This window comes from Heteronotia binoei, chromosome 8, assembly GCF_032191835.1.
Source record: "Heteronotia binoei isolate CCM8104 ecotype False Entrance Well chromosome 8, APGP_CSIRO_Hbin_v1, whole genome shotgun sequence".
NCBI classification, from domain to species: Eukaryota; Metazoa; Chordata; class Lepidosauria; order Squamata; family Gekkonidae; genus Heteronotia; species Heteronotia binoei.
The window spans coordinates 58,046,388-58,059,202 of NC_083230.1; the positions used below are offsets into that span (position 1 = coordinate 58,046,388).

At 43.3% G+C, this 12,815-nt stretch overlaps 1 protein-coding gene across 2 annotated transcripts in view; it reads left to right on the forward strand.

The window, feature by feature from the left end:
- Nucleotides 1–12,815, forward strand: part of SYT1 (synaptotagmin 1) — a 668,825-nt gene that overhangs the window by 91,180 nt on the left and 564,830 nt on the right. The window lies entirely within an intron of this gene.

The following is a 12,815-nucleotide window of genomic DNA, read 5'->3' on the forward strand; positions in this document are numbered from 1 at the left end:
ACAATGGTGATGTCAGGGGTGTGGCCTAATATGCAAATGAGTTCCTGCTGGGCTTTTTCTACTTAAAAAGCCCTGGTATGAACCTCTGTTCACCATTGATATCCTTAACAAAACTATAATTGTAGAGATCCTTCAGTTAATAGTTAATATCATGGGGCAGAGGCCCATTGGCATGGTAGACACAGACATTAGTAACAATCTATAATTTATACTTGTGCACCAGAGCTTTTCTATTATTTTAATGTCTGTTGTACCAAATTAGATTTTAACCTCATTTCATGATCATTGTTATAATAATGACCCAGAAAACAGTGATACAGTAGCTGGTTGTAACATAGAGATGTGGAAATTATAAGGAAAAAATATAATACTGATAAATTAGAGAAATAAACTAATCATCCATCATATTATCTTGCTTTAATTCAGAGTTATATGCAGTCATTCATCTTAAAAAGCACTGATCAAGAATAAAAATATATACACACAGCTCTGGAATCTGTTCAATTTTGATGCAGTCTAGGAGCCTTTACCAGTGTGGCTGTTAGGGTTGTGAGGCATGGCATAGCTTGACAACTGGTGAGAGAAGGGAGAAAGTGGGAACTTATTGAGGGAGGGCATGATTGTTGTTCCTGCATGATGATGCAACTTCCAGCATTACCAGAACCTCATAGACTCACACTGTAAGTTGTGGTATTGTGCAGGGATGACAATCATCCCCCCCCCCAAAAAAAATTGACCAGCCAGTTTCCACCTGCAATCTAGGTAAGCATTGGTGGGCTACAATTAACTGGAGGTCTACTGCCATAAACAGGCAAATGGCAGCCCTAGCGCCCACACAAAATACAGCAGGGGTGGGGGTACATTTCTCCACTTATATGAATGGTAGCATTTTAAAAAATATTTTGCCATTTGCTTTATACGAGATGCTTACTTAAACACTAAAATGAAATTACAATAAATTAACTGCTCATTTTTCTCTAGTAATCTGGTTATTCCAACAAATACCGGAGCTATATCTGGACCGTAGACAGCATGTAATCATTTGACTGTTGTTCTCTATGTGGGTACTTAAGGAAGTCTCCAGCTGCATCAGAAAAAGGACTGGGGAATATGGGCTTAAATTAAATATAATAATCATAGTGCAAAAATATATCAAATTTCTAGGAAATTTTCACAATGGATATGTAAAAACAGTGTTCTCTGAAGACCTTCCTCTGTGCACATGATAGAAGTGGAGGCCAGGCTAGCCTGATCTGGTCAGATCTCAGAAGCTAAGCAGAGTCAGCCTTTGGATGGGCGACCTCCAAGGAATACCAGGGTCATGATGCAGAGGCACGCCATGGCAAACCACCTCTGAAATGTCCTTTTCTTAAAAACATGTGCATTATGCTAAAAGAGCTAGGACTTCTGGCTGCTAGACAATCTAAGGATCTTCTGGCTGTACTACATACGCTGCCATACAGTAATTAACTATTATTAGTAATGGAGCTAATAAGATGTTTCTTTAAACACAATATTGTTTTCTTGTGAAATTGTTTATGTTTAAACAGTTGCTGGATTTTCAGTGATTTTTTTGTCCCTGTCACAACTTCCCTCATAATGTATATAATGCTGCCACCAGAAATTTAATTCCAAACACTTTATTTAACATTCCCAACTGAACTGTGCCCAAGCTCTAAGGTTGCTTTTTTGACAATGTGGCCCTGAGGATGAGATTCTCATAATTTGATATCATAGGACTCCAGGCTAATATAAAACAAAATAAAACTTTATTTGTACAATAAGTATATTGGTTTCAGGATGTTTATAGCTTAATTCTTCAATGAATAATAACAACTTCTGAATGAGGTGTCAGTCTTTCACTTCACACACTCCTCACTCTCAAATCCTCCTTTCTCTTCCTAATTCAACTTTCTGACAGCTTCTGGCTGGTTTCACACTGTGAAATTGACACGATTTTATCCCGTTGCGAAAAAATCTACTTCAGTTTGAAATGTTTCTGGGCTATCAGACAGCCGCTGCTGAAGCAGCAGGATCCCAGCAGCTGTCAATGGTTGCCCATTCACACTGCTAGCCCACCTCAACCACTGACCGCTGCAGAAAGGGTTGTCTTTTTTAAAAAAGGCCCCTGTGTGTGTGCTCAGTTGGAAAAGGACACAAGCGCACCTCAGAGAGGGGTTGGGGGGGGGGGGGAAACACATGACCTTGCCGGAAACGATTGGCGCAATCGCACTGCTCTTCCACTTATGAGTCGCCTCAGGGCATTCAGACAGCAGCTGATGATGCGACCTACATCCGATTCAAGGGGATGCTACCAGGAAAATCCAGGTAGCTTTTTGGTGTGGATAGGAGGTATCTGGAGATGAGGTGAGTACAGGTGCAGCTTGGAGGGCAGATGTGCTGGTGTGATCATTCGCTTTTAATCTGACTGGGAGGTGGGGCTACGTCAGGCCAAATCTCCTGTGTGAAATCACCCTCTGTCTCTCACACTCTGACAATATTAGGTTTTGGCTTTCTATCTAGCCCCTAATATGTTCCCTAAAGTATTCTACTTTTCTTCTCTAGAATTGTAATGTCTTTCATAGTACTAGTATGGGATTCTAATCAAAAGACTCTTTCTCAGACTCTGTAGACTGCTGACTGACCACGACTATTAACTGCTGTCACTCTGCTGAGAGTTAACTGCTGACCTCTCTCTCTCTGTCTCTCTCCTCACACACATACTTCTTACTCCATCCACACTTTCTCAGTCACCAACCAATCACCTCAGTCACTCATTCCTCCTCTTTCACCTCCCCTTTCTCTACTGCCACTTACCAACAATTAAAGGAACGCACATATATAAATTCAAATCATTACAGTTGCAGTTATAATTGCAGTGGCTTTTAACTATTCTTTTTCAGTTTAAAGCCTGACATAGGAGAACTTTGAAAGTAGACAGAAGGTGATTTATAAGATAGAAGAATCAATTTAAATATTAACTAGCAGCAGTTGTGTCAGTGCTCAGAACTTACGACATATAAATACATGTATGTTGCATATCTGAAATCCATATATCATTTAGTAGATTTATTGCACTTTTTACATGGAAATACACTGGAATCTTATGCATATTTACTCATATGTAAGGCTCATGGAAGTGAGGGAGATTTTTTCTGAGATAGTTTGTTGTTAGTGATTTAGATCATGATCTCCATTAAGTCACCCCTGCATCTGCACAGGCAGCTTTGTTTGGTCAGCCAAGCATTTTAGAGGCAGGGCAATGCATGATTCATTAGCAATTCAACATCTGCTTTGACAAGGAGCCATATGCTTGTTGCACCTTTTCTCCTAGCATTGAGTGAAGATCAATGGCAGCTGCTGGCCTGAAACCATTGGAGAGGAAGAAAAATATTGTCAGCACATCATAGCTTGCAACTTGCACAGTGATCCAATTTTTACTAGGAAATATTTGGTATATGAGCAGTAAGCATCTAATTTATTACAATTTTTTTGCTGGAGCTGTAATAATTTTATATTGTCTGCTTGCATTTTTGTGCAGACATGGTGTCTAATGGTGCAGTCATAAGCAGAGCTACACCATTCTAAGCCCATTGTAGTTAGTGAATCATAGAATCATAGAGTTGGAAGGGACCTTCAGGGTCATGTAGTCCAACCTCCTGCACAATGCAGGAAACTCACAAATACCTCTCCCTAAATTCACAGGATCCTCATTGCTGTCAGATGGCCATTTAGCCTCTGTTTAAAAACCTCCAAGGAAAGAGCCTACCATCTCCCGAGGAACACTGAAGAACCACTCTAATGGTCAGGAAGTTCTTCCTTATGTTGAGCCAGAAATTCTTTTGATTTAATTTCAACCCGTTGGTTCTGGTCCTACCTTCTGGGGCCACAGAAAACAATTCTGCACCATCCTCTATATGACAGCCCTTCAGGTACTTGAAGATGGTGATCATATTACCTCTCAACCTCCTCCTCGTCAAGGCTAAAATGCTCAGTTCCTTCAACCTTTCTTTGTAGGACTTGGTCTCCAGACCCCTCACCATCTTTGTCGCCCTCCTCTGGACCCGTTCCAGCCTTCCTATATCCTTAAAATGTGGTGCCCAAAACTGAACACATTACTCCAGGTGAGGTCTTACCAGAGCAGAGTAAGGTGATACCATCACTTCACGTAATCTGGACACTATACTTCTGTTGATACAGTCCAAAATTGCATTTGCCTTTTTAACCACATCAAACTGTTGAGCTTCATAGTGTTTAATTCTATATAAGATTGCATAGTAAATGTCTGCATCCACTAATTACATTTGGTCTTGAACTTTTGGATACCACTTAGGTTTTAGGGAAGGCTTTAAAAAAAATAGGCAAAAGGGATGGAAGAGCTTTTATTTTTCATTGAATGTACAATCCAGTCATATTCCATTTTCAGATTTCAGTCTCTCCATCTTTAGACACCTTGCTGGTTTTCATAAACATATTATTGATTGATTGATCGATGGAATGAATGAATGCAAAGAGAGACCAAGCAAATGTCATGTCATGGATGTCGTGGAACAAGCAAATGTCAAACAAGCAATGACACTGAGGCAGTAAACTGATGTGAAGCCTCATTTTGGGAAAATACACATGGAGACACACTTTTTTTTAATGGAAAGAGAATGGACCTTTTCACACTTACCGGTGGAAACCGGAAGGGAGTCGGTATTGTGCCGCTTGCAGTAATCCGAGACAGCGATGAGAGTTTTTATACACATGTTTTTTTCCCCGGTAGGGTTCCGTGATTGAAGTGTGATTGAAGCGAGCCATTTCACACTGTTCCGCTCTTATCTCGCTTCCACCAGCGCCAGCCGGTTTCGCGCCGTTTTTCGCCCACTGGCGCGCGCGATCTCCAGCTTTTTTTTTTTTTTGGAACGTCAGTTTAGATCGATATAGCGATATATCGCTATATCGACCTGTCAAAACAGCACCACCATAGGGATTGCAACGGAGCCTAGCCATCCCTATGGTGGTGCTGTTTTGACAGGTCGATATAGCGATATATCGCTATATCATTCTAAACTGACGTTCAAAAAAAAAAGCCGGAGATCGCGCGTGCCGGCGGGCGAAAAACGGCGCGAAAACTGCTCCCGGGTTAGATACTGGACATTTCACACAGCACCCCATAGCGATTTCAACCCGGAAGGAGGGGTTGAAAAGTGGAAGAAGCTGCTCTTTGTTTGTGACGACTCAGGCACGCCTCACTACCGGGACAGCCGCGGGAGTGTGTGAAAAGGTGAGAGTATTCCGGTAGCAGCCAGTTACTGAATCGGGTCTGTCTGAAATGCCAGCAGAAACCCGTTACTGTTCAGTAACTGGCCAGCTGCTATACCGGAATACTTAGGCTGTGTGAAAAAGCTCAATGATTCTGCACTGTCACACTAAAATAAATTATGAATTAATAATATTTTTATTTTGAGACTGTAAATGAGTCATCTTTTCAGTAACCTTTTATCTTCAGGTTAAATGAACAGGGTTTTTTTTATTTGTGTGTGAGCATCATTTTATCATCAAACATTAATTTGTATCCACCTAAATCAATTTAACCTGAGAAAAGACTGTATGGGTCACTTGCTCTATCTCTTGGCTAGAATTTTGCTGCTTAAACAACAGTCTAGCAGGCTAACCTTAGGGGGGGAAGTGAGTTGTATAGGAGAAATGCACTGGGTCCATGTCATAAAGTTCAAAATGAACACCTTGAACTGGTATATATGCTAGCTGGGAAAAAGAGATTGTATTGTGATAAATCAGACTGTTACTTTCAACAATGACAGAAGCTTCCAAACCACTTACAAAGGTGATCCAGTGTGCATTGTAGTGAATGAATAAAGTGATCTTGCTTGGGAAAGTGGATTATAAGGAATTGCCCTGCTGATGTTTGGATGAGTTAAGACTGTTATTGGCACATCATGTGCTCTGTGACCCAGCCTTGTTTGAGGAAGTTGCAAGTTGTTGCTGCTAAAATGCCTGTTATAATTAGAGATGAGCATGAACTCAAACTGAACTTTGAACCAATGTGCCAGTTTGTGAACCAAACCAGTTCATAGTGGTTCATGAGCCATTTAAAGTTTAAATCCCTGCTTTCTGCTCCTGTGGCTTTTCACAGGGAGCAGAAAGCAAGGAGTTAAATAGCTCTGAGTCCTTTAAACCCCTGCTTTCTTCTCCTGTCAGCAGTTTGCAGCTGTTTTTCCATGAAGAGCAAAAAGCAGGGGTTTAAATGGACCAGTGCCATTTAAACCTCTGCTTTCTGCTCTTCATGAACGACCACAAACTACATCAAAATTCATGGATGTTCATGGCAGTTTTTCAGTTTGTGAACAATGCCTTGGAAACCATGAACCAGTAAAAAATCATGACAAACTTTAGTTCATGAGCTGGTTCGTGCCTATCCCTTGTTATCATTTACATCTAGTCAGCATTTATTATCTCTTCTGGATTTGTCCGATCTGGCTACTTTATTCCATGTTTCTATAACCTCTAAATTGAATTACTCTAATGCATTGTACATGGGTAAGTCATCGAAGACAACTCAGAAGCCATGATAAGCACACAATGCACATGCTTGTATTGTTTGGGTCAGCCCTTATGATTATACTAGGAATAAGGCCCATTGTGAGGAAAAATACAACATGCTCTAGAAAGAGGTTCTGGGCAAATGCCCCCCATTCTTGCTGTCTTCTCATCCACCCAACTCAAGTGAAGACATTCACTCTGCCCACCCTTGCTATCTTCCCCACCCCCCAGCTTCCCACCCACCCCATCCTAATACCACCCACCCTCAACCACCTCAACCTCTCAACTACCCCCACATGCTTGGCATTCCACTACACCCCACTTGTGACTTTCACTCACCTGCACCCTTGCTGTCTTCCCACCACAGCAAGAACTTGGGTCTGGAGACCCTGTTCTAAAGCCCTAACTCCTATGCAACACTGTCATGGGGGGGTGGGCTGCAAGCAGTCAGACCTAGGGTAGCCAACCTCCAGGTGGAGCCTGAAGATCTCATGGGATCACAACTGGACTCCAGACAATCCTCATCTGTCCTGGGATAAGGCTGAGAGGAGGAGGGAGAGAGGGAGTGACAGGAATGAGCCAGCAGCCATGGCCTCTGAGGAAATGCTCCCAGCAGGGCTAGGCCTTGCCACCTAGTCACATTATAATGGCGGCTCCCTGGATATTTCGGTGGCCTTCAGAGGTTATGTGTGCTGGGAGGCCATCTGTGTGGGCCATTGATGCTGTGGCAGACATCTGTTGCTGGCAGTGGCCACAATGCCTTTTGTGAGGCCGCAGTAGCATGGCAAGCTTTCTGAGGCCAGTTGGCAGAGAGAAGCATTAGAGATGTGTCTGTCTCTGAGGTAAGACTGTGTTGGTGGTATGTTCAACATTCCTGGGCCTGCAGGAGGCAGGGGCAGGGGAATCAGCCAATGGGAGGCCAGAGACACTGACTGAGCTGTGATGGGCCAATAGTTAATTGAGTGTACTCCTAAGCCAATGGGAGCACTCCATTTGGCCACCACCATTAGGGAATTATTATATGTGATAACATAGGTTCCAAAACAGCATAGGTGTTTGCTTCAGAGCTTAGTTCAAAGTGCTGGTCCTTTTCTTTTAATTTCTTCACATCTGTACAATTCAGCGAATCAGCTCAGTTCTTTGTAGTGGTCCTTTACATGTGTTTCTTCTTTCCAGTGGTGTGCACATCTGCATTGTGATTTCAAGTCTTTTCTGTCATGGCTCTAACTCTCCGATATGGCCTGACTGAAGAGATTACATTGGGCATATTTGCTGCCAACCTTTAGGAAAAGCCTTCAGGGCAGTGCTTTTCCATAGAGCTTTTTGCTGACTTTCTGAAGCCAGGCCCATAGTCACAAGCCATGACTTCAGGCTGGGGTCCCCTGAATTGGACCCCCCTGTGGCTTGAGGGCTGTGGGGCTCCTTCCTCGGCTGCCCAGCCTCCTCCTTCCTCCCTTGCCCACCATTTCAATGCCTGGGAAGGGGCAATGGAACCCCTATTTAAACCCCCCCATCACCAACGATCGGCAGGTAAAATGGCTCCAGAGGCTCTTGGCTCCTATGCCGGCCCTCTGGCGTGATCGCTATCATTGAGGGGGCAGCAGCAGCGGGAAGGATGAGCTGCCAAAAGCATGGCCATGGCCACTGCCGCCATCTCCTCCCGCCTTCCTTTCCATGTGATCCAGGGTACTTTTGGATCAGTACCAGTAAATAGCCCAGGAAGCTGTGATCACTCCACCTCCCCTTCCCAGGCATTGAAATGGTGGGGGAGGGAGGGAGGAGAAGGCTGGGGTGTGCAGCCCTCAAGCCAGCTGCAGCAGGGGGGGGAGTCAGGCAGGGGGAGCTTGAGTGCCCTCTCAAAAATCCCAAGGCCCCCTGACTCCCCAACTCCTGCTTACAGCCCTGTCTGAAGCTGAAACTGTCTAGATCGAGGTATCGAACTCATTATGAGGGCTGGATCTGACATAAATATCTCTTTGTTGGGCTGGGCCATATGTGCCTTTAACACAAAGTACAAGAGATATAAACTTTATAAAGGGAGATTTCAGATATCAAATGTCAATAGCAGGCATGATTGATTTAGGTGTGATATGCAGGGGGTAGTATACATGGAGATATCAGTATTGATAATGAGACAGGAAATCTAGGTCTCAATTTGGTCCAGGAGGATTCAGTCCATGAGATAAAAAGAAAAAATGGAAATAAGTCTAAAGAAATGAGCAGTGACTCATGAAAGCTCGTACCCTACCACAAATTTTGTTAGTCTTTAAGATGCTATTGGACTCCTACTGTTTCTATTGCTATTAGAAACCACAACATTCAATAACCAGTGGGGGAATATTTTAACCTTCCAGGGCATTCAATTGCTGACCTAAGAGAAGCTGTTCTCTTACAAAGGAATTCAAAAGGGGATTAGAAAGAGAGACTGCTGAATTGCAACTGATAATGAAGCTCATGCATCCTTCAGGACTAAATTGAGACCTAGATTTCTTCTCTCATTACCAATGCCTGCTGTTGTCATTTGACGTCTGAAATCATTTCACTCAAGATATAAGGACAGATGGACTCCCATTCTAGCTGTATCTGAAAAAGTGAGCAGTGACTCATGAAAGTTCCTGTCCTGCCGCAAATTTTGTTAATTGTTAAGGTGCTACTGGACTTCTCCCTTCTACTAATAAAGATGTGCTGTTGGTTTCTCTCCCCTCCCCCCACCAGTCTGTTAGAACTGGAAAGGGGGATCTCTCTCTCCCTCCTTTGTACCTTTCCATTAATAAAGATTACAAGCTCTGCTGTCAGATTTCTTTCCCTCCCCAACTGTTAGAACTGGAAAGGCATTGTGCACTGTTCTAGCTCTTTCATTCCCTCTTCCTCCCCCACCCCAAAGAAGTGTGCTTGCACCTGAAATCTTATACCTGGAATGACGTTTTTTGTTGGTCTTAAAGCTGCCACAGCTTTCCCTCCCATTTCCTTCCCATGGGAGGAGGGGGAGGGGCCCTCAGCCAATAGAGGGATGGGAGACTTGACTTTCTTTCTCTCCTCTTCAAAGCAGGAAGGGAGAGGAGGAGAGAACTGGGCAAAAGCAAGCTGTGATGCAAGAAGCAGATAAATGCCAATTGCTTATGGAGAAGATAGGAGCTCTGCAGGGGCCAGTTCCATCCCACAGACTGTATGTTTGACAATCTAGTCTAGATAGAGATTTGAGGGTTTTTTCACCGTTACTAGTTTTGTTAATTGACTTCACAAATCTTTTGTGTTTCCCCTTTCCTTTATTATTACTAATATTTTTTGCCATGTGCTGGTGGTCCTTATCTTGTGCAAACAAAGTCAGCTGCTGAACACATCCAAATACAAAATTTGTTTTTGCAATGATAAGTTGAAACCCAGCTTTGATAAAATAAAAGTTAACATTTATCTTTTTAGGAATGCTTAAATCAACAACTATTTATTGCAACCATGATCAGAGTAACAATACCCATAGCACTTTTATGAATTTTGTAATGGAAAACAGAAATATCTAAGAAAAAGGCATCACTGTCCTTAAACAAGATTTGTTTATACACTTCCTTTTTATTAAATAGATTTCAAAGAGTGATAAACTGTATTTGCCAGGGATTAGGTTATGAGAATCCTACAACCCAAGACAAAAAGCCCTTTGAATGCCTCTCTCACCACTTTTAAATGTATTTAAAATATGCATGGGGAGAGAAAAACCTGTAATTCATCTCTTTTGGAAACTTTGAATTGGCATTATTTATAAGTTTGTTAACAACTTGTGTACAAAATTGTTTGCAACATCCCTGTAGCTAGGTTGGCCAACTTCAGGTTAGGAAATTCCTGGCAATTTGCAGGAGGGTGGAGTTTGGGGAGTAAAATGTACTGGGTTCAAAGCATGAGGACGCCCAAGAGATAGTGAGTTCAGCTTTTTATTCAGTGATTCAGCATAGTGAGATAGGAACAGAACTGTCTGGCAGGACCCACGGCCCTGCTTATATGCATGCAAACCTCCCCACCCAAAAACCCATTACCATCATCCCATTACACACAACTATAGGTTAATAGCTGGCCTAACGATCCCTGATGGGCCTCCTTCTTGAATCCCATTACCATCATCCCATTACACACAACTATAGGTTAATAGCTAGCCTAAGGATCCCTGATGGGCTCCTTCCTGAATCCAGGTGGCTATTGTTTTAGGGTCTCAAGCTCAGCCAAGTCTCTGCTGGCCCTAAGGCCAAACTCCAGTTCCAATACATAACAGGGAGGGAGAGACAGACATCAGTGGGGGTAGCATGCCATAGAATCTATCCTCCAGAGCAGCCATTTTCTCCAGTCTGGATATCAGGACTTTTATGTAGAAAAAGTCCAGCAGGAACTCATTTGCATAATAGGCCACATCCCCTGGCATCATCATTGTTACATACAGAAAAAGCCCAGTAGGAACTCATTGCATAGTAGAACATATCCCTGATGCCAAGCCAGCTGGAACTGTGTTCCTGCTAAAAAAAAAAACCCTGGTTGTAATTCCAGGAAAACCCTGGGCTCCATTTGAAGTTTACAACCCAGCCTATAGCCAAAGTGGGGCTCACCATGAATTTGAGAAATATTTCATTACATTGGTGGCATGAGAGTTGCTCCTGTGCTGTCAGGGAAAGTTCCAGGTATGTAGAAAGAATCCACACTAGCATCATCCCTCCTGAAGACAAGCGCAGCACTAACCTGGAAAGAAGCCAAAGGTGTGGACTCCTCCCAAATGGCCAGAAATTTTTTGTATGCAAAGGAATCAAGTTGGTGGAGTCTCCACATCAGCATTTGACTGCACACTAAATCAGAAGTCAAAAGTCATAATATCTTGTTTTTATACAATTCCGGTTCTCCCCATTGGGTTTTCTTTTAATTTAGTATCTGCACTCTGCAGAATGTTACAGGATACTATTGATTTTAGCACTGTGCCTTGTTTGATTATTCTCTCTTTAAATGCCACATATAAGACATAGTGCATGTGTTCAGTGATTCACTATGCCTTAGGCTTCCCAACTCTCCCGCCCTGGCGGGGGACCCCAGGATTTCTAGCCTCTTCCCCCACTCCCCAAAAAAACGAAAGCGGGGGAGGGAAACGGCGCCAAGGAGCGTGGCAAGCCGCTGCGCTGCCGCCGCCTCTTCTTTATGATATTTTCTTTGCAGTTAATTTATTTTGTACACCGGGAGATAGACAAGGAGGAATGAGCAGACAGGCAGGCACTGGTACAAGCTTCCAGAGCTAGCACGCATGCACATACATCATTCTGTGCAGGACGTAACAGTGCTTCCGGACTTGCATGCCCCACCCTTTGTGACTCCTTCTCAGTCCGCGCTCGTGGCTAAGAAACCAGAAGGAGCTGTGGCGGCGTGGTCTATAGGCTTAGTGTGTGGAAGCAGCCCAAGGACCTGAGCGTTGCCTTGAGGGGATGAGTCTGAAAGCGCGTGAGCAACAGGTAGAACTCACGTCTGGCTACGGCCCCTGGTTCTTCGCGTGTTCCTTTCCGAGGCGCCACCCCTACCTCTGGCTGGTCCATGTGCCCTTTGCTGTTTCTGGATTCTCTGAGGGGGGAAAGATCAGTGGGAAAAGTTGGGATTGTGGAGTTCAATTGTGCTTGTCACACCTTTGCTCCTAGCTCCACCCCAGTATCTCCTGGCTCCACCCCCAAAGTCCCCAGATATTTCTGGAATTGGACTTGGCAACCCTACTATGCCTGCTATGTTGTATGGATTTTGATTTCTGAGAATCTTAGCTTCATGGCTATTTGGCACGAAAAGGCCTGTGACACACATCTTAAAGTCTAACATTTGTTTTGCCAGGGGCAAGAGGGCATTGTGTCAGATTGGTGAAGTGGTCCAGATTTCTTCCACACCTCTCTGTCTTTCTTTGTAAATGTATTGATTTTAATAGATTGTTTGCAGTGCAATCCAAAACAATTACAGCTTTTTGACTTCAGTGGATTTAGACTCTGGTTAGGATTGCACTGCTAGTTCTCTGGTTGTTACAGTGAAAGATGCCTTGTTGTTTTTTCCTTTCCTCAGTAAGAAGGTACAACTTGTGCCACAGTCCCATTTTTTTAAAAAACAAAAACTCCACTGAAAATATGGCGCAGAACATAGGGCATTAAAATGAGCATCTATATTCATGCCTTATATTGGCTTGATGAATTTGTTTTGCTTGTAGGATATATCTTTTCCCCTTCTTTGGCATGCAGCTTTGAGTTCCTTTGGCATAGACTTGGGTTTTGTTTTTG